The sequence below is a fragment of the Hyla sarda genome, chromosome 1 (assembly GCF_029499605.1).
Source record: "Hyla sarda isolate aHylSar1 chromosome 1, aHylSar1.hap1, whole genome shotgun sequence".
Lineage (NCBI taxonomy): Eukaryota > Metazoa > Chordata > Amphibia > Anura > Hylidae > Hyla > Hyla sarda.
Window position 1 is genome coordinate 261,572,800 of NC_079189.1, and position 25,277 is coordinate 261,598,076.

At 50.6% G+C, this 25,277-nt stretch overlaps 33 pseudogenes; all 33 read left to right on the top strand.

Annotated features, from left to right (window-relative positions):
- Positions 1–398: 398 nt before the first annotated feature.
- LOC130353112 (5S ribosomal RNA) lies at positions 399–518 on the top strand (annotated as a pseudogene).
- Positions 519–3,192: 2,674 nt separating this feature from the next.
- Positions 3,193–3,312, top strand: LOC130342659 (5S ribosomal RNA; annotated as a pseudogene).
- A 1,470-nt stretch (positions 3,313–4,782) lies between these two features.
- Positions 4,783–4,902, top strand: LOC130320714 (5S ribosomal RNA; annotated as a pseudogene).
- A 664-nt stretch (positions 4,903–5,566) lies between these two features.
- Positions 5,567–5,686, top strand: LOC130315888 (5S ribosomal RNA; annotated as a pseudogene).
- Positions 5,687–6,556: 870 nt separating this feature from the next.
- On the top strand, positions 6,557–6,676 carry LOC130326522 (5S ribosomal RNA; annotated as a pseudogene).
- A 265-nt stretch (positions 6,677–6,941) lies between these two features.
- On the top strand, positions 6,942–7,061 carry LOC130352635 (5S ribosomal RNA; annotated as a pseudogene).
- An 82-nt stretch (positions 7,062–7,143) lies between these two features.
- On the top strand, positions 7,144–7,263 carry LOC130352577 (5S ribosomal RNA; annotated as a pseudogene).
- Positions 7,264–7,547: 284 nt separating this feature from the next.
- Positions 7,548–7,667, top strand: LOC130328572 (5S ribosomal RNA; annotated as a pseudogene).
- A 475-nt stretch (positions 7,668–8,142) lies between these two features.
- Positions 8,143–8,262, top strand: LOC130324976 (5S ribosomal RNA; annotated as a pseudogene).
- A 486-nt stretch (positions 8,263–8,748) lies between these two features.
- On the top strand, positions 8,749–8,868 carry LOC130328583 (5S ribosomal RNA; annotated as a pseudogene).
- A 475-nt stretch (positions 8,869–9,343) lies between these two features.
- LOC130336092 (5S ribosomal RNA) lies at positions 9,344–9,463 on the top strand (annotated as a pseudogene).
- A 272-nt stretch (positions 9,464–9,735) lies between these two features.
- LOC130315910 (5S ribosomal RNA) lies at positions 9,736–9,855 on the top strand (annotated as a pseudogene).
- An 82-nt stretch (positions 9,856–9,937) lies between these two features.
- LOC130351945 (5S ribosomal RNA) lies at positions 9,938–10,057 on the top strand (annotated as a pseudogene).
- A 284-nt stretch (positions 10,058–10,341) lies between these two features.
- LOC130318838 (5S ribosomal RNA) lies at positions 10,342–10,461 on the top strand (annotated as a pseudogene).
- Positions 10,462–10,543: 82 nt separating this feature from the next.
- Positions 10,544–10,663, top strand: LOC130316222 (5S ribosomal RNA; annotated as a pseudogene).
- A 284-nt stretch (positions 10,664–10,947) lies between these two features.
- LOC130336026 (5S ribosomal RNA) lies at positions 10,948–11,067 on the top strand (annotated as a pseudogene).
- Positions 11,068–11,546: 479 nt separating this feature from the next.
- On the top strand, positions 11,547–11,666 carry LOC130352646 (5S ribosomal RNA; annotated as a pseudogene).
- Positions 11,667–13,352: 1,686 nt separating this feature from the next.
- Positions 13,353–13,472, top strand: LOC130320725 (5S ribosomal RNA; annotated as a pseudogene).
- Positions 13,473–15,527: 2,055 nt separating this feature from the next.
- LOC130352741 (5S ribosomal RNA) lies at positions 15,528–15,647 on the top strand (annotated as a pseudogene).
- Positions 15,648–16,121: 474 nt separating this feature from the next.
- On the top strand, positions 16,122–16,241 carry LOC130312961 (5S ribosomal RNA; annotated as a pseudogene).
- Positions 16,242–16,525: 284 nt separating this feature from the next.
- Positions 16,526–16,645, top strand: LOC130314347 (5S ribosomal RNA; annotated as a pseudogene).
- A 288-nt stretch (positions 16,646–16,933) lies between these two features.
- On the top strand, positions 16,934–17,053 carry LOC130352421 (5S ribosomal RNA; annotated as a pseudogene).
- An 82-nt stretch (positions 17,054–17,135) lies between these two features.
- LOC130323412 (5S ribosomal RNA) lies at positions 17,136–17,255 on the top strand (annotated as a pseudogene).
- Positions 17,256–20,527: 3,272 nt separating this feature from the next.
- Positions 20,528–20,647, top strand: LOC130333478 (5S ribosomal RNA; annotated as a pseudogene).
- Positions 20,648–20,924: 277 nt separating this feature from the next.
- On the top strand, positions 20,925–21,044 carry LOC130352264 (5S ribosomal RNA; annotated as a pseudogene).
- An 890-nt stretch (positions 21,045–21,934) lies between these two features.
- LOC130323125 (5S ribosomal RNA) lies at positions 21,935–22,054 on the top strand (annotated as a pseudogene).
- Positions 22,055–22,937: 883 nt separating this feature from the next.
- LOC130352727 (5S ribosomal RNA) lies at positions 22,938–23,057 on the top strand (annotated as a pseudogene).
- A 284-nt stretch (positions 23,058–23,341) lies between these two features.
- Positions 23,342–23,461, top strand: LOC130326772 (5S ribosomal RNA; annotated as a pseudogene).
- Positions 23,462–23,935: 474 nt separating this feature from the next.
- On the top strand, positions 23,936–24,055 carry LOC130322034 (5S ribosomal RNA; annotated as a pseudogene).
- Positions 24,056–24,137: 82 nt separating this feature from the next.
- Positions 24,138–24,257, top strand: LOC130335434 (5S ribosomal RNA; annotated as a pseudogene).
- A 284-nt stretch (positions 24,258–24,541) lies between these two features.
- On the top strand, positions 24,542–24,661 carry LOC130324917 (5S ribosomal RNA; annotated as a pseudogene).
- Positions 24,662–24,945: 284 nt separating this feature from the next.
- LOC130324128 (5S ribosomal RNA) lies at positions 24,946–25,065 on the top strand (annotated as a pseudogene).
- An 82-nt stretch (positions 25,066–25,147) lies between these two features.
- LOC130353024 (5S ribosomal RNA) lies at positions 25,148–25,267 on the top strand (annotated as a pseudogene).
- Positions 25,268–25,277: the final 10 nt, after the last annotated feature.

Genomic DNA, 25,277 nt, shown 5'->3' on the forward strand with positions numbered 1-25,277 from the left:
TGTCGACGGCCATCCTAAGCTTAATGCGCCTGCTCTCGTCAGATCGCATACTGGTACAGATCTTAGGGCCCGGTAAGTACCGGCATGGGACACTGGCTGGGAATCCCGGCTGCCGTTGCCATTTTGCTCTATTGCCGCCTTACGCTCCGATTCCGAAAAGGATTTATTGATGCTTAAATCCACAGTATACAGGGTGTGAAGATGTCTATGGCAATCCTAAGCTGAATGCGCTTGTTCTCATCAGATCGCAGACTGCTTCCCAGCTTCGGGCCTGGTAAGTACCAGCATGGGAGACTGGCTGGGAATCCCGGGTGCAGTTGACATTTTGCTCTGTTTCTGCTCCGATTCCGAAAATTATTTATTGATGCTTAAATCCACAGTATACAAAATGCGAAGTTGTCAACGGCCATCCTAAGCTGAATGTGCCTGCTCTCGTCAGATCGCAGACTGCTACCCAGCTTAGGGCCCGGTAAGTACCAGCATGGGAGACTGCCTGGGAATCCCAGGTGTTGTTGACATTTTGCTCTGTAGCCGCCTTCCACTTTGATTCCGAAAAGGATTTATTGATGCTTAAATCCACAGTATACAGGGTGTGAAGCCGTCTACGGCTATCCTAAGCTGAATGTGCCTGTTCTTGTCAGATCGCAGACTGGTACAGATCTTAGGGCCCGGTAAGTACCGTCATGGGACACTGGCTGGGAATCCCGGCTGCCGTTGACATTTTGCTCTGTTGCCGCCTTCCGTTTCCGTTTCCGATTCCGAAAAGGATTTATTGATGCTTAAATGCACAGTATACAAAGTGTGAAGCTGTCAACGGCCATCTTAAGCTGAACGCGCCTGCTCTCGTCAGATCGCAGACTGCTACCCAGCTTAGGGCCTGCTAAGTACCAGCATGGGAGACTGGCTGGGAATCCCGGGTGCAGTTGACATTTTAATCTGTTGCCGCCTTCCGCTCCGATTCAGAAAAGGATTTATTGATGCTTAAATCCACAATATACAGGGTGTGAAGCTGTCAACGGCCATCCTAAGCCTGAACGTGCCTGCTCTCCTCAGATCGCAGACTGCTGCCCGGCAGTTACCGGCATGGGAGACTGGCTGGCAATCCAAGGTGCCATTGACATTTTGCTCTGTTGCCGCCTTCCTCTCCGATTAATAAAAATATTTATTGATGCTTAAATCCACAATATACAAGGCGTGAAGATGTCAACGGCCATCCTAAGCTGAACGCGCCTGCTCTCGTCAGATCGCAGACTGCTACCCAGCTTATGGCCCAGTAAGTACTGGCATGGGAGACTGGCCTGAAATCCCGAGTGCAGTTGACGTTTTGCTCTGTTGCCGCCTTCCGTTCCGATTCCAAAAAGGATTTATTGATGCTTAAATGCACAGTATAAAAAGCATGAAGCTGTCAATGGCCATCCTAAGCTGAACGTGCTTGCTCTCGTCAGATCGCAGACGGCTACCCAGCTTAGGGCCCGGTAAGTACTGGCATGGGAGACTGGCTGGGCATCCCGGGTGCCGTTGACATTTTGCTCTATTGCTGCCTTCCGCTCCGATTCCGAAAAGGATTTATTGATGCTTAAATGCACAATATACAAGGCATAAAGATGTCAACGGCCATCCTAAGCTGAACGTGCCTGCTCTCGTCAGATCGCAGACTGCTACCCAGCTTAGGGCCCAGTAAGTACCGGCATGGGAGACTGGCTGGGAATCCCGGGTGCAGTTGACACTTTGCTCTGTTGCCACCTTCCGCTCCGATTCAGAAAATGATTTATTGATGCTTAAATGCACAGTATAAAGGGCGTGAAGCTGTCAACGGCCATCCTAAGCTGAACGTACCTGCTCTCGTCAGATTGCAGACTGCTACCCAGCTTAGGGCCCGGTAAGTACCAGCATGGGAGACTGGCTGGGAATCCCAGGTGTTGTTGACATTTTGCTCTGTAGCCGCCTTCCGCTCCGATTCCGAAAAGGATTTATTGATGCTTAAATCCACAGTATACAGGGTGTGAAGCCGTCTACGGCTATCCTAAGCTGAATGTGCCTGTTCTTGTCAGATCGCAGACTGCTGCCCGGCAAGTACGGGCATGGGAGACTGGCTGGCAATCCAAGGTACTATTGACATTTTGCTCTGTTGCCGCCTTCCTCTCCGATTCCGAAAGGGATTTATTGATGCTTAAATGCACAGTATAAAAAGCATGAAGCTGTCAATGGCCTTCCTAAGCTGAACGCGCCTGCTCTCGTCAGATCGCAGACTGCTACCCAGCTTAGGGCCCGGTAAGTACTGGCATGGGAGACTGGCTGGGAATCCCGAGTGCCATTGACATTTTGCTCTATTGCTGCCTTCCGCTCCGATTCCGAAAAGAATTTATTGATGCTTAAATCCACAGTATACAAGGTGTGAAGCTGTCGACGGCCATCCTAAGCTTAACGCGCCTGCTCTCGTCAGATCGCAGACTGGTACAGATCTTACGGCCCGGTAAGTACCGGCATGAGACACTGGCTGGGAATCCCGGCTGCCGTTGACATTTTGCTCTGTTGCCGCTTTCCGTTCCGATTCCGAAAAGGATTTATTGATGCTTAAATGCACAGTATAAAGGGCGAGAAGCTTTCAACGGCCATCCTAAGCTGAACGAGCCTGCTCTCGTCAGATTGCAGACTGCTACCCAGCTTCGGGCCTGGTAAGTACCAGCATGGGAGACTGGCTGGGAATCCAGGCTGCCGTCGACATTTTGCTCTGTTTCTGCTCCGATTCCGAAAATTATTTATTGATGCTTAAATCCACAGTATACAAGGTGTGAAGCTGTCGACGGCCATCCTAAGCTTAACGCGCCTGCTCTCGTCAGATCGCAGACTGGTACAGATCTTAGGGCCCGGTAAGTACCGGCATGAGACACTGGCTGGGAATCCCGGCTGCCGTTGACATTTTGCTCTGTTGCCGCCTTCCGTTCCGATTCCGAAAAGGATTTATTGATGCTTAAATCCACAATATAGAGGATGTAAAGCTGTCAACGGCCATCCTAAGCCTGAACGTGCCTGCTCTCCTCAGATCGCAGACTGCTGCCCGGCAGTTACCGGCATGGGTGACTGGTTGGCAATCCAAGGTGCCATTGACATTTTGCTCTGTTGCCGCCTTCCTCGCCGATTAATAAAAATATTTATTGATGCTTAAATCCACAATAAACAAGGCGTGAAGATGTCAACGGCCATCCTAAGCTGAACGTGCTTGCTCTCGTCAGATCGCAGACGGCTACCCAGCTTAGGGCCCGGTAAGTACTGGCATGGGAGACTGGCTGGGAATCCCGGGTGCCGTTGACATTTTGCTCTATTGCTGCCTTCCGCTCCGATTCCGAAAAGATATTATTGATGCTTAAATCCACAGTATAAAGGGCGAGAAGCTGTCAAAGGCCATGCTAAGCTGAACGCACCTGCTCTTGTCAGAGTGCAGACTGCTACCCAGCTTAGGGCCCGGTAAGTACCAGCATGGGAGACTGGCTGGGAATCCCAGGTGTTGTTGACATTTTGCTCTGTAGCCGTCTTCCGCTTCGATTCCGAAAAGGATTTATTGATGCTTAAATCCACAGTATACAGGGTGTGAAGCCGTCTACGGCTATCCTTAGCTGAATGTGCCTGTTCTTGTCAGATCGCAGACTGCTGCCAGAAAAGTACAGGCATGGGAGACTGGCTGGCAATCCAAGGAACTATTGACATTTTGCTCTGTTGCCGCCTTCCTCTCCGATTCCGAAAAGGAATAATTGATGCTTAAATGCACAGTATAAAAAGTATGAAGCTGTCAATGGCCATCCTAAGCTGAACGTGCCTGCTCTCGTCAGATTGCAAACTGCTACCCAGCTTAGGGCCCGGTAAGTACTGTCATGGGAGACTGGCTGGGAATCCCAGGTGCCGTTGACATTTTGCTCTATTTCTGCCCTCCGTTCCGATTCCGAAAATAATTTATTGATGCTTAAATCCACAGTATACAAGGTGTGAAGCTGTCGACGGCCATCCTAAGCTTAATGCGCCTGCTCTCGTCAGATCGCAGACTGGTACAGATCTTATGGCCCGGTAAGTACCGGCATGGGACACTGGCTGGGAATCCCGGCTGCCGTTGACATTTTGCTCTGTTGCCGCCTTACGCTCCGATTCCGAAAAGGATTTATTGATGCTTAAATCCACAGTATACAGGGTGTGAAGATGTCTACGGCAATCCTAAGCTGAATGCGCCTGTTCTCGTCAGATCGCAGACTGCTTCCCAGCTTCGGGCTTTGTAAGTACCAGCATGGGAGACTGGCTGGGAATCCCGGGTGCAGTTGACATTTTGCTTTGTTTCTGCTCCGATTCCGAAAATTATTTATTGATGCTTAAATCCACAGTATACAAGGTGTGAAGCTGTCGACGGCCATCCTAAGCTTAACGCGCCTGCTCTCGTCAGATCGCAGACTGGTACAGATCTTAGGGCCCGGTAAGTACCGGCATGAGACACTGGCTGGGAATCCCGGCTGCCGTTGACATTTTGCTCTGTTGCCGCTTTCCGTTCCGATTCCGAAAAGGATTTATTGATGCTTAAATGCACAGTATAAAGGGCGAGAAGCTGTCAACGGCCATCCTAAGCTGAACGAGCCTGCTCTCGTCAGATCGCAGACTGCTACCCAGCTTCGGGCCTGGTAAGTACCAGCATGGGAGACTGGCTGGGAATCCAGGCTGCCGTCGACATTTTGCTTTGTTTCTGCTCCGATTCCGAAAATTATTTATTGATGCTTAAATCCACAGTATACAAAGTGTGAAGTTGTCAACGGCCATCCTAAGCTGAACGCGCCTGCTCTCGTCAGATCGCAGACTGCTACCCAGCTTAGGGCCCGGTAAGTACCAGCATGGGAGACTGGCTGGGAATCCCAGGTGTTGTTGACATTTTGCTCTGTAGCCGCCTTCCGCTTCGATTCCGAAAAGGATTTATTGATGCTTAAATCCACAGTATACAGGGTGTGAAGCCGTCTACGGCTATCCTAAGCTGAATGTGCCTGTTCTTGTCAGATCGCAGACTGCTGCCCGGCAAGTACGGGCATGGGAGACTGGCTGGCTATCCAAGGTGCTATTGACATTTTGCTCTGTTGCCGCCTTCCTCTCCGATTAATAAAAATATTTATTGATGCTTAAATCCACAATAAACAAGGCGTGAAGATGTCAACGGCCATCCTAAGCTGAACGTGCCTGCTCTCGTCAGATTGCAGACTGCTACCCAGCTTAGGGCCCAGTAAGTATTAGCATGGGAGACTGGCTGGGAATCCCAGGTGTTGTTGACATTTTGCTCTGTAGCCGCCTTCCGCTCCGATTCCGAAAAGGATTTATTGATGCTTAAATCCACAGTATGCAGGGTGTGAAGCCGTCTACGGCTATCCTAAGCTGAATGTGCCTGTTCTTGTCAGATCGCAGACTGCTGCCCGGCAAGTACGGGCATGGGAGACTGGCTGGCAATCCAAGGTGCTATTGACATTTTTCTCTGTTGCCGCCTTCCTCTCCGATTCCGAAAAGGATTTATTGATGCTTAAATGCACAGTATAAAAAGCATGAAGCTGTCAATGGCCATCCTAAGCTGAACGCGCCTGCTCTCGTCAGATCGCAGACTGCTACCCAGCTTAGGGCCCGGTAAGTACTGGCATGGGAGACTGGCTGGGAATCCCGGGTGCCGTTGACATTTTGCTCTATTGCTGCCTTCCGCTCCGATTCCGAAAAGATATTATTGATGCTTAAATCCACAGTATACAACGTGTGAAGCTGTCGACGGCCATCCTAAGCTTAATGCGCCTGCTCTCGTCAGATCGCAGACTGGTACAGATCTTAGGGCCCGGTAAGTACCGGCATGGGACACTGGCTGGGAATCCCGGCTGCCGTTGACATTTTGCTCTGTTGCCGCCTTACGCTCCGATTCCGAAAAGGATTTATTGATGCTTAAATCCACAGTATACAGGGTGTGAAGATGTCTACGGCAATCCTAAGCTGAATGCGCCTGTTCTCGTCAGATCGCAGACTGCTTCCCAGCTTCGGGCCTGGTAAGTACCAGCATGGGAGACTGGCTGGGAATCCCGGGTGCAGTTGACATTTTGCTCTGTTTCTGCTCCGATTCCGAAAATTATTTATTGATGCTTAAATCCACAGTATACAAAGTGTGAAGTTGTCAACGGCCATCCTAAGCTGAATGCGCCTGCTCTTGTCAGATCGCAGACTGCTACCCAGCTTAGGGCCCGGTAAGTACCAGCATGGGAGACTGGCTGGGAATCCCGGGTGCAGTTGACATTTTAATCTGTTGCCGCCTTCCGCTACGATTCAGAAAAGGATTTATTGATGCTTAAATCCACAATATACAGGGTGTGAAGCTGTCAACGGCTATCCTAAGCTGAATGTGCCTGCTCTCCTCAGATCGCAGACTGCTGCCTGGCAGTTACCGGCATGGGAGACTGGCTGGCAATCCAAGGTGCCATTGACATTTTGCTCTTTTGCCGCCTTCCTCTCCGATTAATAAAATATTTATTGATGCTTAAATCCACAATATACAAAGTGTGAAGCTGTCAACGGCCATCCTAAGCTGAACGCGCCTGCTCTCGTCAGATCGCAGACTGCTACCCAGCTTAGGGCCTGGTAAGTACCAGCTTGGGAGACTGGCTGGGAATCCCAGGTGTTGTTGACATTTTGCTCTGTAGCCGCCTTCCACTTCGATTCCGAAAAGGATTTATTGATGCTTAAATCCACAGTATACAGGGTGTGAAGCCGTCTACGGCCATCCTAAGCTGAATGTGCCTGTTCTTGTCAGATCGCAGACTGCTGCCCGGCAAGTACGGGCATGGGAGACTGGCTGGCAATCCAAGGTGCTATTGACATTTTGCTCTGTTTCTGCTCCGATTCCGAAAATTATTTATTGATGCTTAAATCCACAGTATACAAAGTGTGAAGCTGTCAACGGCCATCCTAAGCTGAACGCGCCTGCTCTCGTCAGATCGCAGACTGCTACCCAGCTTAGGGCCTGGTAAGTACCAGCATGGGAGACTTGCTGGGAATCCCAGGTGTTGTTGACATTTCGCTCTGTAGCCGCCTTCCGCTTCGATTCCGAAAAGGATTTATTGATGCTTAAATCCACAGTATACAGGGTGTGAAGCTGTCAATGGCCATCCTAAGCTGAACATGCCTGCTCTCGTCAGATCGCAGACGGCTACCCAGCTTAGGGCCCGAAAAGTACTGGCATGGGAGACTGGCTGGGAATTCCGGGTGCCGTTGACATTTTGCTCTATTGCTGCCTTCCGCTCCGATTCCGAAAATAATTTATTAAGGCTTAAATCCACAGTATACAAGGTGTAAAGCTGTCGACGGCCATCCTAAGCTTAACGCGCCTGCTCTCGTCAGATCGCAGACTGGTACAGATCTTAGGGCCCGGTAAGTACCGGCATGGGACACTGGCTGGGAATCCCGGCTGCCGTTGACATTTTGCTCTGTTGCCGCCTTCCGTTCCGATTCCGAAAAGGATTTATTGATGCTTAAATGCACAGTATACAAAGTGTGAAGCTGTCAACGGCCATCCTAAGCTGAACGCGCCTGCTCTCGTCAGATCGCAGACTGCTACCCAGCTTAAGGCCTGGTAAGTACCAGCATGGGAGACTGGCTGGGAATCCCGGGTGCAGTTGACATTTTGCTCTGTTGCCACCTTCCGCTCCGATTCAGAAAATGATTTATTGATGCTTAAATGCACAATATAAAGGGCGTGAAGCTGTCAACGGCCATCCTAAGCCTGAACGTGCCTGCTCTCCTCAGATCGCAGACTGCTGCCCGGCGGATACCGGCATGGTAGACTGGCTGGCAATCCAAGGTGCCATTGACATTTTGCTCTGTTGCCGCCTTCTTCTCCGATTAATAAAAATATTTATTGATGCTTAAATCCACAATATACAAGGCATAAAGATGTCAACGGCCATCCTAAGCTGAACGTGCCTGCTCTCGTCAGATCGCAGACTGCTACCCAGCTTAGGGCCCAGTAAGTAACGGCATGGGAGACTGGCTGGGAATCCCGGGTGCAGTTGACATTTTGCTCTGTTGCCACCTTCCGCTCCGATTCAGAAAATGATTTATTGATGCTTAAATGCACAATATAAAGGGCGTGAAGCTGTCAACGGCCATCCTAAGCTGAACGTGCCTGCTCTCGTCAGATCGCAGACTGCTACCCAGCTTAGGGCCTGGTAAGTACCAGCATGGGAGACTTGCTGGGAATCCCAGGTGTTGTTGACATTTTGCTCTGTAGCCGCCTTCCGCTTCGATTCCGAAAAGGATTTATTGATGCTTAAATCCACAGTATACAGGGTGTGAAGCTGTCAATGGCCATCCTAAGCTGAACATGCCTGCTCTCGTCAGATCGCAGACGGCTACCCAGCTTAGGGCCCGAAAAGTACTGGCATGGGAGACTGGCTGGGAATCCCGGGTGCCGTTGACATTTTGCTCTATTGCTGCCTTCCGCTCCGATTCCGAAAATAATTTATTAAGGCTTAAATCCACAGTATACAAGGTGTAAAGCTGTCGACGGCCATCCTAAGCTTAACGCGCCTGCTCTCGTCAGATCGCAGACTGGTACAGATCTTAGGGCCCGGTAAGTACCGGCATGGGACACTGGCTGGGAATCCCGGCTGCCGTTGACATTTTGCTCTGTTGCCGCCTTCCGTTCCGATTCCGAAAAGGATTTATTGATGCTTAAATGCACAGTATACAAAGTGTGAAGCTGTCAACGGCCATCCTAAGCTGAACGCGCCTGCTCTCGTCAGATCGCAGACTGCTACCCAGCTTAAGGCCTGGTAAGTACCAGCATGGGAGACTGGCTGGGAATCCCGGGTGCAGTTGACATTTTGCTCTGTTGCCACCTTCCGCTCCGATTCAGAAAATGATTTATTGATGCTTAAATGCACAATATAAAGGGCGTGAAGCTGTCAACGGCCATCCTAAGCCTGAACGTGCCTGCTCTCCTCAGATCGCAGACTGCTGCCCGGCGGATACCGGCATGGTAGACTGGCTGGCAATCCAAGGTGCCATTGACATTTTGCTCTGTTGCCGCCTTCTTCTCCGATTAATAAAAATATTTATTGATGCTTAAATCCACAATATACAAGGTATAAAGATGTCAACGGCCATCCTAAGCTGAACGTGCCTGCTCTCGTCAGATCGCAGACTGCTACCCAGCTTAGGGCCCAGTAAGTAGCGGCATGGGAGACTGGCTGGGAATCCCGGGTGCAGTTGACATTTTGCTCTGTTGCCACCTTCCGCTCCGATTCAGAAAATGATTTATTGATGCTTAAATGCACAATATAAAGGGCGTGAAGCTGTCAACGGCCATCCTAAGCTGAACGTGCCTGCTCTCGTCAGATCGCAGACTGCTACTCAGCTTAGGGCCCGGTAAGTACCAGCATGGGAGACTGGCTGGGAATCCCAGGTGTTGTTGACATTTTGCTCTGTAGCCGCCTTCCGCTCCGATTCCGAAAAGGATTTATTGATGCTTAAATCCACAGTATACAGGGTGTGAAGCCGTCTACGGCTATCCTAAGCTGAATGTGCCTGTTCTTGTCAGATCGCAGACTGCTGCCCGGCAAGTACGGGCATGGGAGACTGGCTGGCAATCCAAGGTGCTATTGACATTTTGCTCTGTTGCCGCCTTCCTCTCCGATTCCGAAAAGGATTTATTGATGCTTAAATGCACAGTATAAAAAGCATGAAGCTGTCAATGGCCATCCTAAGCTGAACGCGCCTGCTCTCGTCAGATCGCAGACTGCTACCCAGCTTAGGGCCCGGTAAGTACTGGCATGGGAGACTGGCTGGGAATCCCGGGTGCCGTTGACATTTTGCTCTATTGCTGCCTTCTGCTCCGTGTCCGAAAAGAATTTATTGATGCTTAAATCCACAGTATAAAGGGCGAGAAGCTGTCAACGGCCATCCTAAGCTGAACGCACCTGCTCTTGTCAGATCGCAAACTGCTACCCAGCTTAGGGCCCGGTAAGTACCAGCATGGGAGACTGGCTGGGAATCCCAGGTGCCGTTGACATTTTGCTCTATTGCTGCCCTCCGCTCCGATTCCGAAAGGAATTTATTGATGCTTAAATCCACAGTATACAAGGTGTGAAGCTGTCGACGGCCATCCTAAGCTTAACGCGCCTGCTCTCGTCAGATCGCAGACTGGTACAGATCTTAGGGCCCGGTAAGTAACGACATGGGACACTGGCTGGGAATCCCGGCTGCCGTTGACATTTTGCTCTGTTGCCGCCTTCCTCTCCGATTCCGAAAAGGATTTATTGATGCTTAAATGCACAGTATAAAAAGCATGAAGCTGTCAATGGCCATCCTAAGCTGAACGCGCCTGCTCTCGTCAGATCGCAGACTGCTACCCAGCTTAGGGCCCGGTAAGTACTGGCGTGGGAGACTGGCTGGGAATCCCGGGTGCCGTTGACATTTTGCCCTATTGCTGCCTTCTGCTCCGATTCCGAAAAGAATTTATTGATGCTTAAATCCACAGTATAAAGGGCGAGAAGCTGTCAACGGCCATCCTAAGCTGAACGCACCTGCTCTTGTCAGATCGCAGACTGCTACCCAGCTTAGGGCCCGGTAAGTACCAGCATGGGAGACTGGCTGGGAATCCCAGGTGCCGTTGACATTTTGCTCTATTGCTGCCCTCCGCTCCGATTCCGAAAGGAATTTATTGATGCTTAAATCCACAGTATACAAGGTGTGAAGCTGTCGACGGCCATCCTAAGCTTAACGCGCCTGCTCTCGTCAGATCGCAGACTGGTACAGATCTTAGGGCCCGGTAAGTAACGACATGGGACACTGGCTGGGAATCCCGGCTGCCGTTGACATTTTGCTCTGTTGCCGCCTTCCTCTCCGATTCCGAAAAGGATTTATTGATGCTTAAATGCACAGTATAAAAAGCATGAAGCTGTCAACGGCCATCCGAAGCTGAACGCACCTGCTCTTGTCAGATCGCAGACTGCTACCCAGCTTAGGGCCCGGTAAGTACCAGCATGGGAGACTGGCTGGGAATCCCAGGTGCCGTTGACATTTTGCTCTATTGCTGCCCTCCGCTCCGATTCCGAAAGGAATTTATTGATGCTTAAATCCACAGTATACAAGGTGTGAAGCTGTCGACGGCCATCCTAAGCTTAACGCGCCTGCTCTCGTCAGATCGCAGACTGGTACAGATCTTAGGGCCCGGTAAGTAACGACATGGGACACTGGCTGGGAATCCCGGCTGCCGTTGACATTTTGCTCTGTTGCCGCCTTACGCTCCGATTCCGAAAAGGATTTATTGATGCTTAAATCCACAGTATACAGGGTGTGAAGATGTCTACGGCAATCCTAAGCTGAATGCGCCTGTTCTCGTCAGATCGCAGACTGCTTCCCAGCTTCGGGCCTGGTAAGTACCAGCATGGGAGACTGGCTGGGAATCCCGGGTGCAGTTGACATCTTGCTCTGTTTCTGCTCCGATTCCGAAAATTATTTATTGATGCTTAAATCCACAGTATACAAAGTGTGAAGCTGTCAACGGCCATCCTAAGCTGAACGCGCCTGCTCTCGTCAGATCGCAGACTGCTACCCAGCTTAGGGCCTGGTAAGTACCAGCATGGGAGACTTGCTGGGAATCCCAGGTGTTGTTGACATTTTGCTCTGTAGCCGCCTTCCGCTTCGATTCCTAAAAGGATTTATTGATGCTTAAATGCACAGTATAAAGGGCGAGAAGCTGTCAACGGCCATCATAAGCTGAACACGCCTGCTCTCGTCAGATCGCAGACTGCTACCCAGCTTAGGGCCCGGTAAGTACCAGCATGGGAGACTGGCTGGGAATCCCAGGTGTCGTTGACATTTTGCTCTGTTGCCGCCTTCCGTTCCGATTCCGAAAAGGATTTATTGATGCTTAAATGCACAGTATAAAAAACATGAAGCTGTCAATGGCCATCCTAAGCTGAACGTGCCTGCTCTCGTCAGATCGCAGACGGCTACCCAGCTTAGGCACCGGTAAGTACTGGCATGGGAGACTGGCTGGGAATCCCGGCTGCCGTTGACATTTTACTCTATTGCTGCCTTCCGCTCCGATTCCGAAAATAATTTATTGATGCTTAAATCCACAGTATACAAGGTGTAAAGCTGTCGACGGCCATCCTAAGCTTAACGCGCCTGCTCTCGTCAGATCGCAGACTGGTACAGATCTTAGGGCCCGGTAAGTACCGGCATGGGACACTGGCTGGGAATCCCAGCTGCCGTTGACATTTTGCTCTGTTGCCGCTTTCCGTTCCGGTTCCGATTCCGAAAAGGATTTATTGATGCTTAAATGCACAGTATAAAGGGCGAGAAGCTGTCAACGGCCATCATAAGCTGAACGAGCCTGCTCTCGTCAGATCGCAGACTGCTACCCAGCTTAGGGCCCGGTAAGTACCAGCATGGGAGACTGGCTGGGAATCCCAGGTGTCGTTGACATTTTGTTCTGTTGCCGCCTTCCGCTCCGATTCCGAAAAGAATTTATTGATGCTTAAATCCACAGTATAAAGGGCGAGAAGCTGTCAACGGCCATCCTAAGCTGAACGCGCCTGCTCTCGTCAGATCGCAGACTGCTACCCAGCTTAGGGCACGGTAAGTACCAGCATGGGAGATTGGCTGGGAATCCCAGGTGTCGTTGACATTTTGCTCTGTTGCCGCCTTCCGCTCTGATTCCGAAAAGAATTTATTGATGCTTAAATCCACAGTATACAGGGTGTGAAGATGTCTACGGCCATCCTAAGCTGAATGTGCCTGTTCTCGTCAGATTGCAGACTGCTACCCAGCTTAGGGCCTGGTTAGTACCAGCATGGGAGACTGGCTGGGAATCCCGGGTGCAGTTGACATTTTAATCTGTTGCCGCCTTCTGCTCCGATTCAGAAAAGGATTTATTGATGCTTAAATCCACAATATACAGGGTGTGAAGCTGTCAACGGCCATCCTAAGCCTGAACGTGCCTGCTCTCCTCAGATCGCAGACTGCTGCCCGGCAGTTACCGGCATTGGAGACTGGCTGGCAATCCAAGGTGCCATTGACATTTTGCTCTGTTGCCGCCTTCCTCTCCGATTAATAAAAATATTTATTGATGCTTAAATCCACAATATACAAGGCGTGAAGATGTCAACGGCCATCCTAAGCTGAACGCGCCTGCTCTCGTCAGATCGCAAACTGCTACCCAGCTTAGGGCCCAGTAAGTACCGGCATGGGAGACTGGCTGGGAATCCCGGGTGCAGTTGACATTTTGCTCTGTTTCTGCTCCGATTCCGAAAATTATTTATTGATGCTTAAATCCACAGCATACAAAGTGTGAAGCTGTCAACGGCCATCCTAAGCTGAACGCGCCTGCTCTCGTCAGATCGCAGACTGCTACCCAGCTTAGGGCCCGGTAAGTACCAGCATGGGAGACTGGCTGGGAATCCCAGGTGTTGTTGACATTTTGCTCTGTAGCCGCCTTCCATTCCGAAAAGGATTTATTGATGCTTAAATCCACAGTATACAGGGTGTGAAGCCGTCTACGGCCATCCTAAGCTGAATTTGCCTGTTCTTGTCAGATCGCAGACTGCTGCCCGGCAAGTACGGGCATGGGAGACTGGCTGGCAAGCCAAGGTGCTATTGACATTTTGCTCTGTTGCCGCCTTCCTCTCCGATTCCGAAAAGGATTTATTGATGCTTAAATGCACAGTATAAAAAGCATGAAGCTGTCAATGGAAAATCGTAAGCTGAACGTGCCTGCTCTCGTCAGATCGCAGACTGCTACCCAGCTTAGGGCCCGGTAAGTACTGGCATGGGAGACTGGCTGGGAATCCCAGGTGCCGTTGACATTTTGCTCTATTGCTGCCTTCCGCTCCGATTCCGAAAATAATTTATTGATGCTTAAATCCACAGTATACAAGGTGTGAAGTTGTCGACGGCCATCCTAAGCTTAACGTGCCTGCTCTCGTCAGATCGCAGACTGGTACAGATCTTAGGGCCCGGTAAGTACCGGCATGGGACACTGGCTGGGAATCCCGACTGCCGTTGACATTTTGCTCTGTTGCCGCCTTCCGTTCCGATTCCGAAAAGGATATATTGATGCTTAAATGCACAGTATAAAGGGCGAGAAGCTGTCAACGGCCATCCTAAGCTGAACACGCCTGCTCTCGTCAGATCGCAGACTGCTCCCCAGCTTAGGGCCCGGTAAGTACCAGCATGGGAGACTGGCTGGGAATCCCAGGTGTCGTTGACATTTTGCTCTGTTGCCGCCTTACGCTCCGATTCCGAAAAGGATTTATTGATGCTTAAATCCACAGTATACAGGGTGTGAAGATGTCTACGGCCATCCTAAGCTGAATGCGCCTGTTCTCGTCAGATCGCAGACTGCTACCCAGCTTCGGGCCTGGTAAGTACCAGCATGGGAGACTGGCTGGGAATCCCGGGAGCAGTTGACATTTTGCTCTGTTTCTGCTCCGATTCCGAAAATTATTTATTGATGCTTAAATCCACAGTATAAAAAGTGTGAAGCTGTCAACGGCCATCTTAAGCTGAACGTGCCTGCTCTCGTCAGATCGCAGACTGCTACCCAGCTTAGGGCCTGGTAAGTACCAGCATGGGAGACTGGCTGGGAGTCCCGGGTGCAGTTGACATTTTAATCTGTTGCCGCCTTCCGCTTCGATTCAGAAAAGGATTTATTGATGCTTAAATCCACAATATACAGGGTGTGAAGCTGTCAACAGCCATCCTAAGCCTGAACGTGCCTGCTCTCCTCAGATCGCAGACTGCTGCCCGGCAGTTACCGGCATGGGAGACTGGCTGGCAATCCAAGGTGCCATTGACATTTTGCTCTGTTGCCGCCTTCCTCTCCGATTAATAAAAATATTTATTGATGCTTAAATCCACAATATACAAGGCGTTAAGATGTCAACGGCCATCCTAAGCTGAACGCGCCTGCTCTCGTCAAATCGCAGACTGCTACCCATCTTAGGGCCTGGTAAGTACCAGCATGGGAGACTGGCTGGGAATTCGGGTGCAGTTGACATTTTGCTCTGTTGCCGCCTTCCGATCCAATTCGGAAAAGGATCTATTGATGCTTAAATCCACAATATACAGGGTGTGAAGCTGTCAACGGCCATCCTAAGCCTGAACGTGCCTGCTCTCCTCAGATCGCAGACTGCTGCCCGGTGGATACCGGCATGGGAGACTGGCTGGCAATCCAAGGTGCCATTGACATTTTGCTCTGTTGCCGCCTTCTTCTCCGTTTAATAAAAATATTTATTGATGCTTAAATCCACAATATACAAGGCGTGAAGATGTCAACGGCCATCCTAAGCTGAACGTGCCTGCACTCGTCAGATCGCAGACTACTATCCAGCTTAGGGCCCAGTTAGTACCGGCATGGGAGACTGGCTGGGAATCCCGGGTGCAGTTGACATTTTGCTCTGTTGCCGCCTTCCGCTCCGATTCGGAAAATGATTTATTGATGCTTAAATGCACAGTATAAAGGGCGTGAACCTGTCATCGGCCATCCTAAGCTGGACGCGCCTGCTCTCGTCAGATCGCAGACTGCTACCCAGCTTAGGGCCCGGTAAGTACCAGCATGGGAGACTGGCTGGGAATCCCAGGTGTTGTTGACATTTTGCTCTGTAGCTGCCTTCCGCTCCGATTCCGAAAAGGATTAATTGATGCTTAAATGCACAGTATAAAAAGCATGAAGCTGTCAATGGCCATCCTAAGCTGTACGCGCCTGCTCTTGTCAGATCGCAGACTGCTACCCAGCTTAGGGCCCGGTAAGTATTGGCATGGGAGACTGGCTGGGAATCCCTGGTGCCGTTGACATTTTGCTCTGTAACCACCTTCCGCTTCGATTCCGAAAAGGATTTATTGATGCTTAAATCCACAGTATACAGGGTGTGAAGCCGTCTACGGCTATCCTAAGCTGAATGTGCCTGTTCTTGTCAGATCGCAGACTGCTGCCCGGCAAGAACGGGCATGGGAGACTGGCTGGCAATCCGAGGTGCTATTGACATTTTGCTCTGTTGCCGCCTTCCTCTCCGATTCCGAAAAGGATTTATTGATGCTTAAATGCACAGTATAAAAAGCATGATGCTGTCAATGGCCATCCTAAGCTGAATGCGCCTGCTCTCGTCCGATCGCAGACTGCTAACCAGCTTAGGGCCCGGTAAGTACTGGCATGGGAGACTGGCTGGGAATCCCAGGTGCCGTTGACATTTTGCTCTATTGCTGCCTTCCGCTCCGATTCCGAAAAGAATTTATTGATGCTTAAATCCACAGTATACAAGGTGTGAAGCTGTTGACGGCCATCCTAAGCTTAACGCGCCTGCTCTCGTCAGATCGCAGACTGGTACAGATGTTAGGGCCCGGTAAGTACCGGCATGGGACACTGGCTGGGAATCCCGGCTGCCGTTGACCTTTTTCTCTGTTGCCGCCTTCCGTTCCGATTCCGAAAAGGATTTATTGATGCTTAAATGCACAGTATAATGGGCGAGAAGCTGTCAACGGCCATCCTAAGCTGAACGCGCCTGCTCTCGTCAGATCGCAGACTGCTACCCAGCTTAGGGCCCGGTAAGTACCAGCATGGGAGACTGGCTGGGAATCCCAGGTGTCGTTGACATTTTGCTCTGTTGCCGCCTTCCGCTCCGTTTCCGAAAAGGATTTATTGATGCTTAAATCCACAGTATACAGGGTATGAAGATGTCTACGGCCATCCTAAGCTGAATGCGCCTGTTCTCGTCAGATCGCAGACTGCTACCCAGCTTCGGGCCTGGTAAATACCAGCATGGGAGACTGGCTGGGAATCCCGGGTGCAGTTGACATTTTGCTCTGTTTCTGCTCTGTTTCTGCTCCGATTCCGAAAATTATTTATTGATGCTTAAATCCACAGTATACAAAGTGTGAAGCTGTCAACGGCCATCCTAAGCTGAACGCGCCTGCTCACGTCAGATCGCAGACTGCTACCCAGCTTAGGGCCTGGTAAGTACCAGCATGGGAGACTGGCTGGGAATCCCGGGTGCCGTTGACATTTTAATCTGTTGCCGCCTTCCGCTCCGATTCGGAAAAGGATTTATTGATGCTTAAATCCACAGTATAAAGGGCGTGAAGCTGTCAACGGCCATCCTAAGCTGAATGTGCCTGCTCTCGTCAGATCGCAGACTGCTACCCAGCTTAGGGCCTGGTAAGTACCAGCATGGGAGACTGGCTGGGAATCCCAGGTGTCGTTGACATTTTGCTCTGTTGCCGCCTTACGCTCCGTTTCCGAAAAGGATTTATTGATGCTTAAATCCACAGTATACAGGGTGTGAAGATGTCTACGGCCATCCTAAGCTGAACGCGCCTGCTCTCGTCAGATCGCAGACTGCTACCCAGCTTAGGGCCCAGTAAGTACCGGCATGGGAGATTGGCTGGGAATCCCGAGTGCAGTTGACATTTTGCTCTGTTGCCGCCTTCCCTTCCGATTCCGAAAAGGATTTATTGATGCTTAAATGCACAGTATAAAAAGCATGAAGCTGTCAATGGCCATCCTAAGCTGAACGCGCCTGCTCTCGTCAGATCGCAGACGGCTACCCAGCTTAGGGCCCGGTAAGTACTGGCATGGGAGACTGGCTGGGAATCCCGAGTGCCGTTGACATTTTGCTCTATTGCTGCCTTCCGCTCCGATTCCGAAAATAATTTATTGATGCTTAAATCCACAGTATACAAGGTGTAAAGCTGTCGACGGCCATCCTAAGCTTAACGCGCCTGCTCTCGTCAGATCGCAGACTGGTACAGATCTTAGGGCCCGGTAAGTACCGGCATGGGACACTGGCTGGGAATCCCGGCTGCCGTTGACATTTTGCTCTGTTTCCGCCTTCCATTCCGATTCCGATTCCGATTCCGAAAAGGATTTATTGATGCTTAAATGCACAGTATAAAGAGCAGAAAGCTGTCAACGGCCATCCTAAGCTGAGCGCGCCTGCTCTCGTCAGATCGCAGACTGCTATCCAGCTTAGGGCCCGGTAGGTACCAGCATGGGAGACTGGCTGGGAATCCCAGGTGTTGTTGACATTTTGCTCTGTAGCCGCCTTCCGCTCCGATTCCGAAAAGGATTTATTGATGCTTAAATCCACAGTATACAGGGTGTGAAGCCGTCTACGGCTATCCTAAGCTGAATGTGCCTGTTTTTGTCAGATCGCAGACTGCTGCCCGGCAAGTACGGGCATGGGAGACTGGCTGGCAATCCAAGGTGCTATTGACATTTTGCTCTGTTGCCGCCTTCCTCTCCGATTCCGAAAAGGATTTATTGATGCTTAAATGCACAGTATAAAAAGCATGAAGCTGTCAATGGCCATCCTAAGCTGAACGCGCCTGCTCTCGTCAGATCGCAGACTGCTACCCAGCTTAGGGCCCGGTAAGTACTAGCATGGGAGACTGGCTGGGAATCCTGGGTGCCGTTGCCATTTTGCTCTATTGCTGCCTTCCGCTCCGATTCCGAAAAGAATTTATTGATGCTTAAATCCACAGTATAAAGGGCTAGAAGCTGTCAACAGCCATCCTAAGCTGAACGCACTTGCTCTCGTCAGATCGCAGACTGCTACCCAGCTTAGGGCCCGGTAAGTACCAGCATGGGAGACTGGCTGGGAATCCCAGGTGTCGTTGACATTTTGCTCTGTTGCCGCCTTACGCTCCGATTCCGAAAAGGATTTATTGATTCTTAAATCCACAGTATACAGGGTGTGAAGATGTCTACGGCCATCCTAAGCTGAATGCACCTGTTCTTGTCAGATCGCAGACTGCTACCCAGCTTCGGGCCTGGTAAGTACCAGCATGGGAGACTGGCTGGAAATCCCAGGTGTTGCTGACATTTTGCTCTGTTTCTGCTCCGATTCCGAAAATAATTTATTGATGCTTAAATCCACAGTATAAAAAGTGTGAAGCTGTCAACGGCCATCTTAAGCTGAACGTGCCTGCTCTCTTCAGATCGCAGACTGCTACCCAGCTTAGGGCCTGGTAAGTACCAGCATGGGAGACTGGCTGGGAATCCCGGGTGCAGTTGACCTTTTAATCTGTTGCCGCCTTCCGCTTCGATTCAGAAAAGGATTTATTGATGCTTAAATCCACAATATACAGGGTGTGAAGCTGTCAACGGCCATCCTAAGCCTGAACGTGCCTGCTCTCCTCAGATCGCAGACTGCTGCCCGGCAGTTACCGGCATGGGAGACTGGCTGGCAATCCAAGGTGCCATTGACATTTTGCTCTGTTGCCGCCTTCCTCTCCGATTAATAAAAATATTTATTGATGCTTAAATCCACAATATACAAGGCATGAAGATGTCAACGGCCATCCTAAGCTGAACGCGCCTGCTCTCGTCAGATCGCAGACTGCTACCCAGCTTAGGGCCTGGTAAGTACCAGCATGGGAGACTGGCTGGGAATTTCGGGTGCAGTTGACATTTTAATCTGTTGCCGCCTTCCGATCCAATTCGGAAAAGGATCTATTGATGCTTAAATCCACAATATACAGGGTGTGAAGCTGTCAACGGTTATCCTAAGCCTGAACGTGCCTGCTCTCCTCAGATCGCAGACTGCTGCCCGGCGGATACCGGCATGGGAGACTGGCTGGCAATCCAAGGTGCCATTGACATTTTGCTCTGTTGCCGCCTTCTTCTCCGATTAATAAAAATATTTATTGATGCTTAAATCCACAATATACAAGGCATGAAGATGTCAACGGCCATCCTAAGCTGAACGTGCCTGCTCTCGTCAGATCGCAGACTGCTACCCAGCTTAGGGCCCAGTAAGTACCGGCATGGGAGACCGGCTGGGAATCCCGGGTGCAGTTGACATTTTGCTCTGTTGCCGCCTTCCGCTCCGATTCGGAAAATGATTTATTGATGCTTAAATGCACAGTATAAAGGGCGTGAAACTGTCAACGGCCATCCTAAGCTGAACGCGCCTGCTCTCGTCAGATCGCATACTGCTACCCAGCTTAGGGCCCGGTAAGTACCAGCATGGGAGACTGGCTGGGAATCCTAGGTGTTGTTGACATTTTGCTCTGTAGCCGCCTTCCGCTTCGATTCCGAAAAGGATTTATTGATGCTTAAATGCACAGTATAAAAAGCATGAAGCTGTCAATGGCCATCCTAAGCTGTACGCGCCTGCTCTTGTCAGATCGCAGACTGCTACCCAGCTTAGGGCCCGGTAAGTACCAGCATGGGAGACTGGCTGGAAATCCCTGGTGCCGTTGACATTTTGCTCTGTAACCGCCTTCCGCTTCGATTCCGAAAAGGATTTATTGATGCTTAAATCCACAGTATACAGGGTGTGAAGCCGTCTACTGCTATCCTAAGCTGAATGTGCCTGTTCTTGTCAGATCGCAGACTGCTGCCCGGCAAGTACGGCATGGGAGACTGGCTGGCAATCCGAGGTGCTATTGACATTTTGCTCTGTTGCCGCCTTCCTATCCGATTCCGAAAAGGATTTATTGATGCTTAAATGCACAGTATAAAAAGCATGAAGCTGTCAATGGCCATCCTAAGCTGAATGCGCCTGCTCTCGTCAGATCGCAGACTGCTACACAGCTTAGGGCCCGGTAAGTACTGGCATGGGAGACTGGCTGGGAATCCCAGGTGCCGTTGACATTTTGCTCTATTGCTGCCTTCCGCTCCGATTCCGAAAAGAATTTATTGATGCTTAAATCCACAGTATACAGGGTATGAAGATGTCTACGGCCATCCTAAGCTGAATGCGCCTGTTCTCGTCAGATCGCAGACTGCTACCCAGCTTCGGGCCTGGTAAGTACCAGCATGGGAGACTGGCTGGGAATCCTGGGTGCAGTTGACATTTTGCTCTGTTTCTGCTCCGATTCCGAAAATTATTTATTGATGCTTAAATCCACAGTATACAAAGTGTGAAGCTGTCAATGGCCATCCTAAGCTAAACGCGCCTGCTCTCGTCAGATCGCAGACTGCTACCCAGCTTAGGGCCTGGTAAGTACCAGCATGGGAGACTGGCTGGGAATCCCGGGTGCCGTTGACATTTTAATCTGTTGCCGCCTTCCGCTCCGATTCGGAAAAGGATTTATTGATGCTTAAATCCACAGTATAAAGAGCGTGAAGCTGTCAATGGCCATCCTAAGCTGAACGTGCCTGCTCTCGAAAGATCGCAGACTGCTACCCAGCTTAGGGCCCGGTAAGTACCAGCATGGTAGACTGGCTGGGAATCCCAGGTGTCGTTGACATTTTGCTCTGTTGCCGCCTTACGCTCCGATTCCGAAAAGGATTTATTGATGCTTAAATCCACAGTATACAGGGTGTGAAGATGTCTACGGCCATCCTAAGCTGAACGCGCCTGCTCTCGTCAGATCGCAGACTGCTACCCAGCTTAGGGCCCAGTAAGTACCGGCATGGGAGATTGGCTGGGAATCCCGGGTGCAGTTGACATTTTGCTCTGTTGCCGCCTTCCCTTCCGATTCCGAAAAGGATTTATTGATGCTTAAATGCACAGTATAAAAAGCATGAAGCTGACAATGGCCATCCTAAGCTGAACGCGCCTGCTCTCGTCAGATCGCAGACGGCTACCCAGCTTAGGGCCCGGTAAGTACTGGCATGGGAGACTGGCTGGGAATCCCGAGTGCCGTTGACATTTTGCTCTATTGCTGCCTTCCGCTCCGATTCCGAAAATAATTTATTGATGCTTAAATCCACAGTATACAAGGTGTAAAGCTGTCGACGGCCATCCTAACCTTAACGCGCCTGCTCTCGTCAGATCGCAGACTGGTACAGATCTTAGGGCCCGGTAAGTACCGGCATGGGACACTGGCTGGGAATCCCGGCTGCCGTTGACATTTTGCTCTGTTGCCGCCTTCCATTCCGATTCCGAAAAGGATTTATTGATGCTTAAATGCACAGTATAAAGGGCGAAAAGCTGTCAACGGCCATCCTAAGCTGAACGCGCCTGCTCTCGTCAGATTGCAGACTGCTACCCAGCTTAGGGCCCGGTAAGTACTGGCATGGGAGACTGGCTGGGAATCCCAGGTGCCGTTGACATTTTGCTCTATTGCTGCCTTCCGCTCCGATTCCGAAAAGAATTTATTGATGCTTAAATCCACAGTATACAGGGTATGAAGATGTCTACGGCCATCCTAAGCTGAATGCGCCTGTTCTAGTCAGATCGCAGACTGCTACCCAGCTTCGGGCCTGGTAAGTACCAGCATGGGAGACTGGCTGGGAATCCCGGGTGCAGTTGACATTTTGCTCTGTTTCTGCTCAGATTCCGAAAATTATTTATTGATGCTTAAATCCACAGTATACAAAGTGTGAAGCTGTCAATGGACATCCTAAGCTGAACGCGCCTGCTCTCGTCAGATCGCAGACTGCTACCCAGCTTAGGGCCTGGTAAGTACCAGCATGGGAGACTGGCTGGGAATCCCGGGTGCCGTTTTCATTTTAATCTGTTGCCGCCTTCCGCTCCGATTCGGAAAAGGATTTATTGATGCTTAAATCCACAGTATAAAGAGCGTGAAGCTGTCAACGGCCATCCTAAGCTGAACGTGCCTGCTCTCGTCAGATCGCAGACTGCTACCCAGCTTAGGGCCCGGTAAGTACCAGCATGGTAGACTGGCTGGGAATCCCAGGTGTCGTTGACATTTTGCTCTGTTGCCGCCTTACGCTCCGATTCCGAAAAGGATTTATTGATGCTTAAATCCACAGTATACAGGGTGTGAAGATGTCTACGGCCATCCTAAGCTGAACGCGCCTGCTCTCGTCAGATCGCAGACTGCTACCCAGCTTAGGGCCCAGTAAGTACCGGCATGGGAGATTGGCTGGGAATCCCGGGTGCAGTTGACATTTTGCTCTGTTGCCGCCTTCCCTTCCGATTCCGAAAAGGATTTATTGATGCTTAAATGCACAGTATAAAAAGCATGAAGCTGTCAATGGCCATCCTAAGCTGAACGCGCCTGCTCTCGTCAGATCGCAGACGGCTACCCAGCTTAGGGCCCGGTAAGTACTGGCATGGGAGACTGGCTGGGAATACCGAGTGCCGTTGACATTTTGCTCTATTGCTGCCTTCCGCTCCGATTCCGAAAATAATTTATTGATGCTTAAATCCACAGTATACAAGGTGTAAAGCTGTCGACGGCCATCCTAAGCTTAACGCGCCTGCTCTCGTCAGATCGCAGACTGGTACAGATCTTAGGGCCCGGTAAGTACCGACATGGGACACTGGCTCGGAATCCCGGCTGCCGTTGACATTTTGCTCTGTTGCCGCCTTCCATTCCGATTCCGAAAAGGATTTATTGATGCTTAAATGCACAGTATAAATGGCAAAAAGCTGTTAACGGCCATCCTAAGCTGAACGCGCCTGCTCTCGTCAGATCGCAGACTGCTATCCAGCTTAGGGCCCGGTAAGTACCAGCATGGGAGACTGGCTGGGAATCCCAGGTGTCGTTGACATTTTGCTCTGTTGCCGCCTTACGCTCTGATTTCGAAAAGGATTTATTGATGCTTAAATCCACAGTATACAGGGTGTGAAGATGTCTACGGCCATCCTAAGCTGAATGCGCCTGTTCTTGTCAGATCGCAGACTGCTACCCAGCTTAGGGCCCGGTAAGTACCAGCATGGGAGACTGGCTGGGAATCCCAGGTGTTGTTGACATTTTGCTCTGTAGCCGCCTTCCGCTTCGATTCCGAAAAGGATTTATTGATGCTTAAATCCACAGTATACAGGGTGTGAAGCCGTCTACGGCTATCCTAAGCTGAATGTGCCTGTTCTTGTCAGATCGCAGACTGCTGCCCGGCAAGTACGGGCATGGGAGACTGGCTGGCAATCCAAGGTGCTATTGACATTTTGCTCTGTTGCCGCCTTCCTCTCCGATTCCGAAAAGGATTTATTGATGCTTAAATGCACAGTATAAAAAGCATGAAGCTGTCAATGGCCATCCTAAGCTGAACGCGCCTGCTCTCATCAGATCGCAGACTGCTACCCAGTTTAGGGCCCGGTAAGTACTGGCATGGGAGACTGGCTGGGAATCCCGGGTGCCATTGACATTTTGCTCTATTGCTGCCTTCCGCTCCGATTCCGAAAAGGATTTATTGATGCTTAAATGCACAGTATAAAGGGCGAGAAGCTGTCAACGGCCATCCTAAGCTGAACGCGCCTGCTCTCATCAGCTCGCAGACTGCTACCCAGCTTAGGGCCCGGTAAGTACCAGCATGGGAGACTGGCTGGGAATCCCAGGTGTCGTTGACATTTTGCTCTGTTGCCGCCTTAGGCTCCGATTCCGAAAAGGATTTATTGATGCTTAAATCCACAATATACAAGGCGTGAAGATGTCAACGGACATCCTAAGCTGAACGCGCCTGCTCTCGTCAAATCGCAGACTGCTACCCAGCTTAGAGCCCAGTAAGTACCGGCATGGGAGACTGGCTGGGAATCCCAAGTGCAGTTGACATTTTGCTCTGTTGCCGCCTTCCGTTCCGATTCCGAAAAGGATTTATTGATGCTTAAATGCACAGTATGAAAAGCATGAAGCTGTCAATGGCCATCCTAAGCTGAACGCGCCTGCTCTCGTCAGATCGCAGACTGCTACCCAGCTTAGGGCCCGGTAAGTACTGGCATGGGAGACTGGCTGGGAATCCCGGTTGCCGTTGACATTTTGCTCTATTGCTGCCTTTCGCTCCGATTCCGAAAAGAATTTATTGATGCTTAAATCCACAGTATACAAGGTGTGAAGCTGTCGACGGCCATCCTAAGCTTAACGCGCCTGCTCTCGTCAGATCGCAGACTGGTACAGATCTTAGGGCCCGGTAAGTACCGGCATGGGACACTGGCTGGGAATCCTGGCTGCCGTTGACATTTTGCTCTGTTGCCGCCTTCCGTTCCGATTCCGAAAAGGATTTATTGATGCTTAAATGCACAGTATAAAGGGCGAGAAGCTGTCAACGGCCATACTAAGCTGAACGCGCCTGCTCTCGTCAGATCGCAGACTGCTACCCAGCTTAGGGCCCGGTAAGTACCAGCATGGGAGACTGGCTGGGAATCCCAGGTGTCGTTGACATTTTGCTCTGTTGCCGCCTTCCGCTATGATTCGGAAAAGGATTTATTGATGCTTAAATGCACAGTATAAAGGGCCTGAAGCTGTTAACGGCCATCCTAAGCTGAACGCGCCTGCTCTCGTCAGATCGCAGACTGCTACCCAGCTTAGGGCCCGGTAAGTACCAGCATGGGAGACTGGCTGGGAATCTCAGGTGTTGTTGACATTTTGCTCTG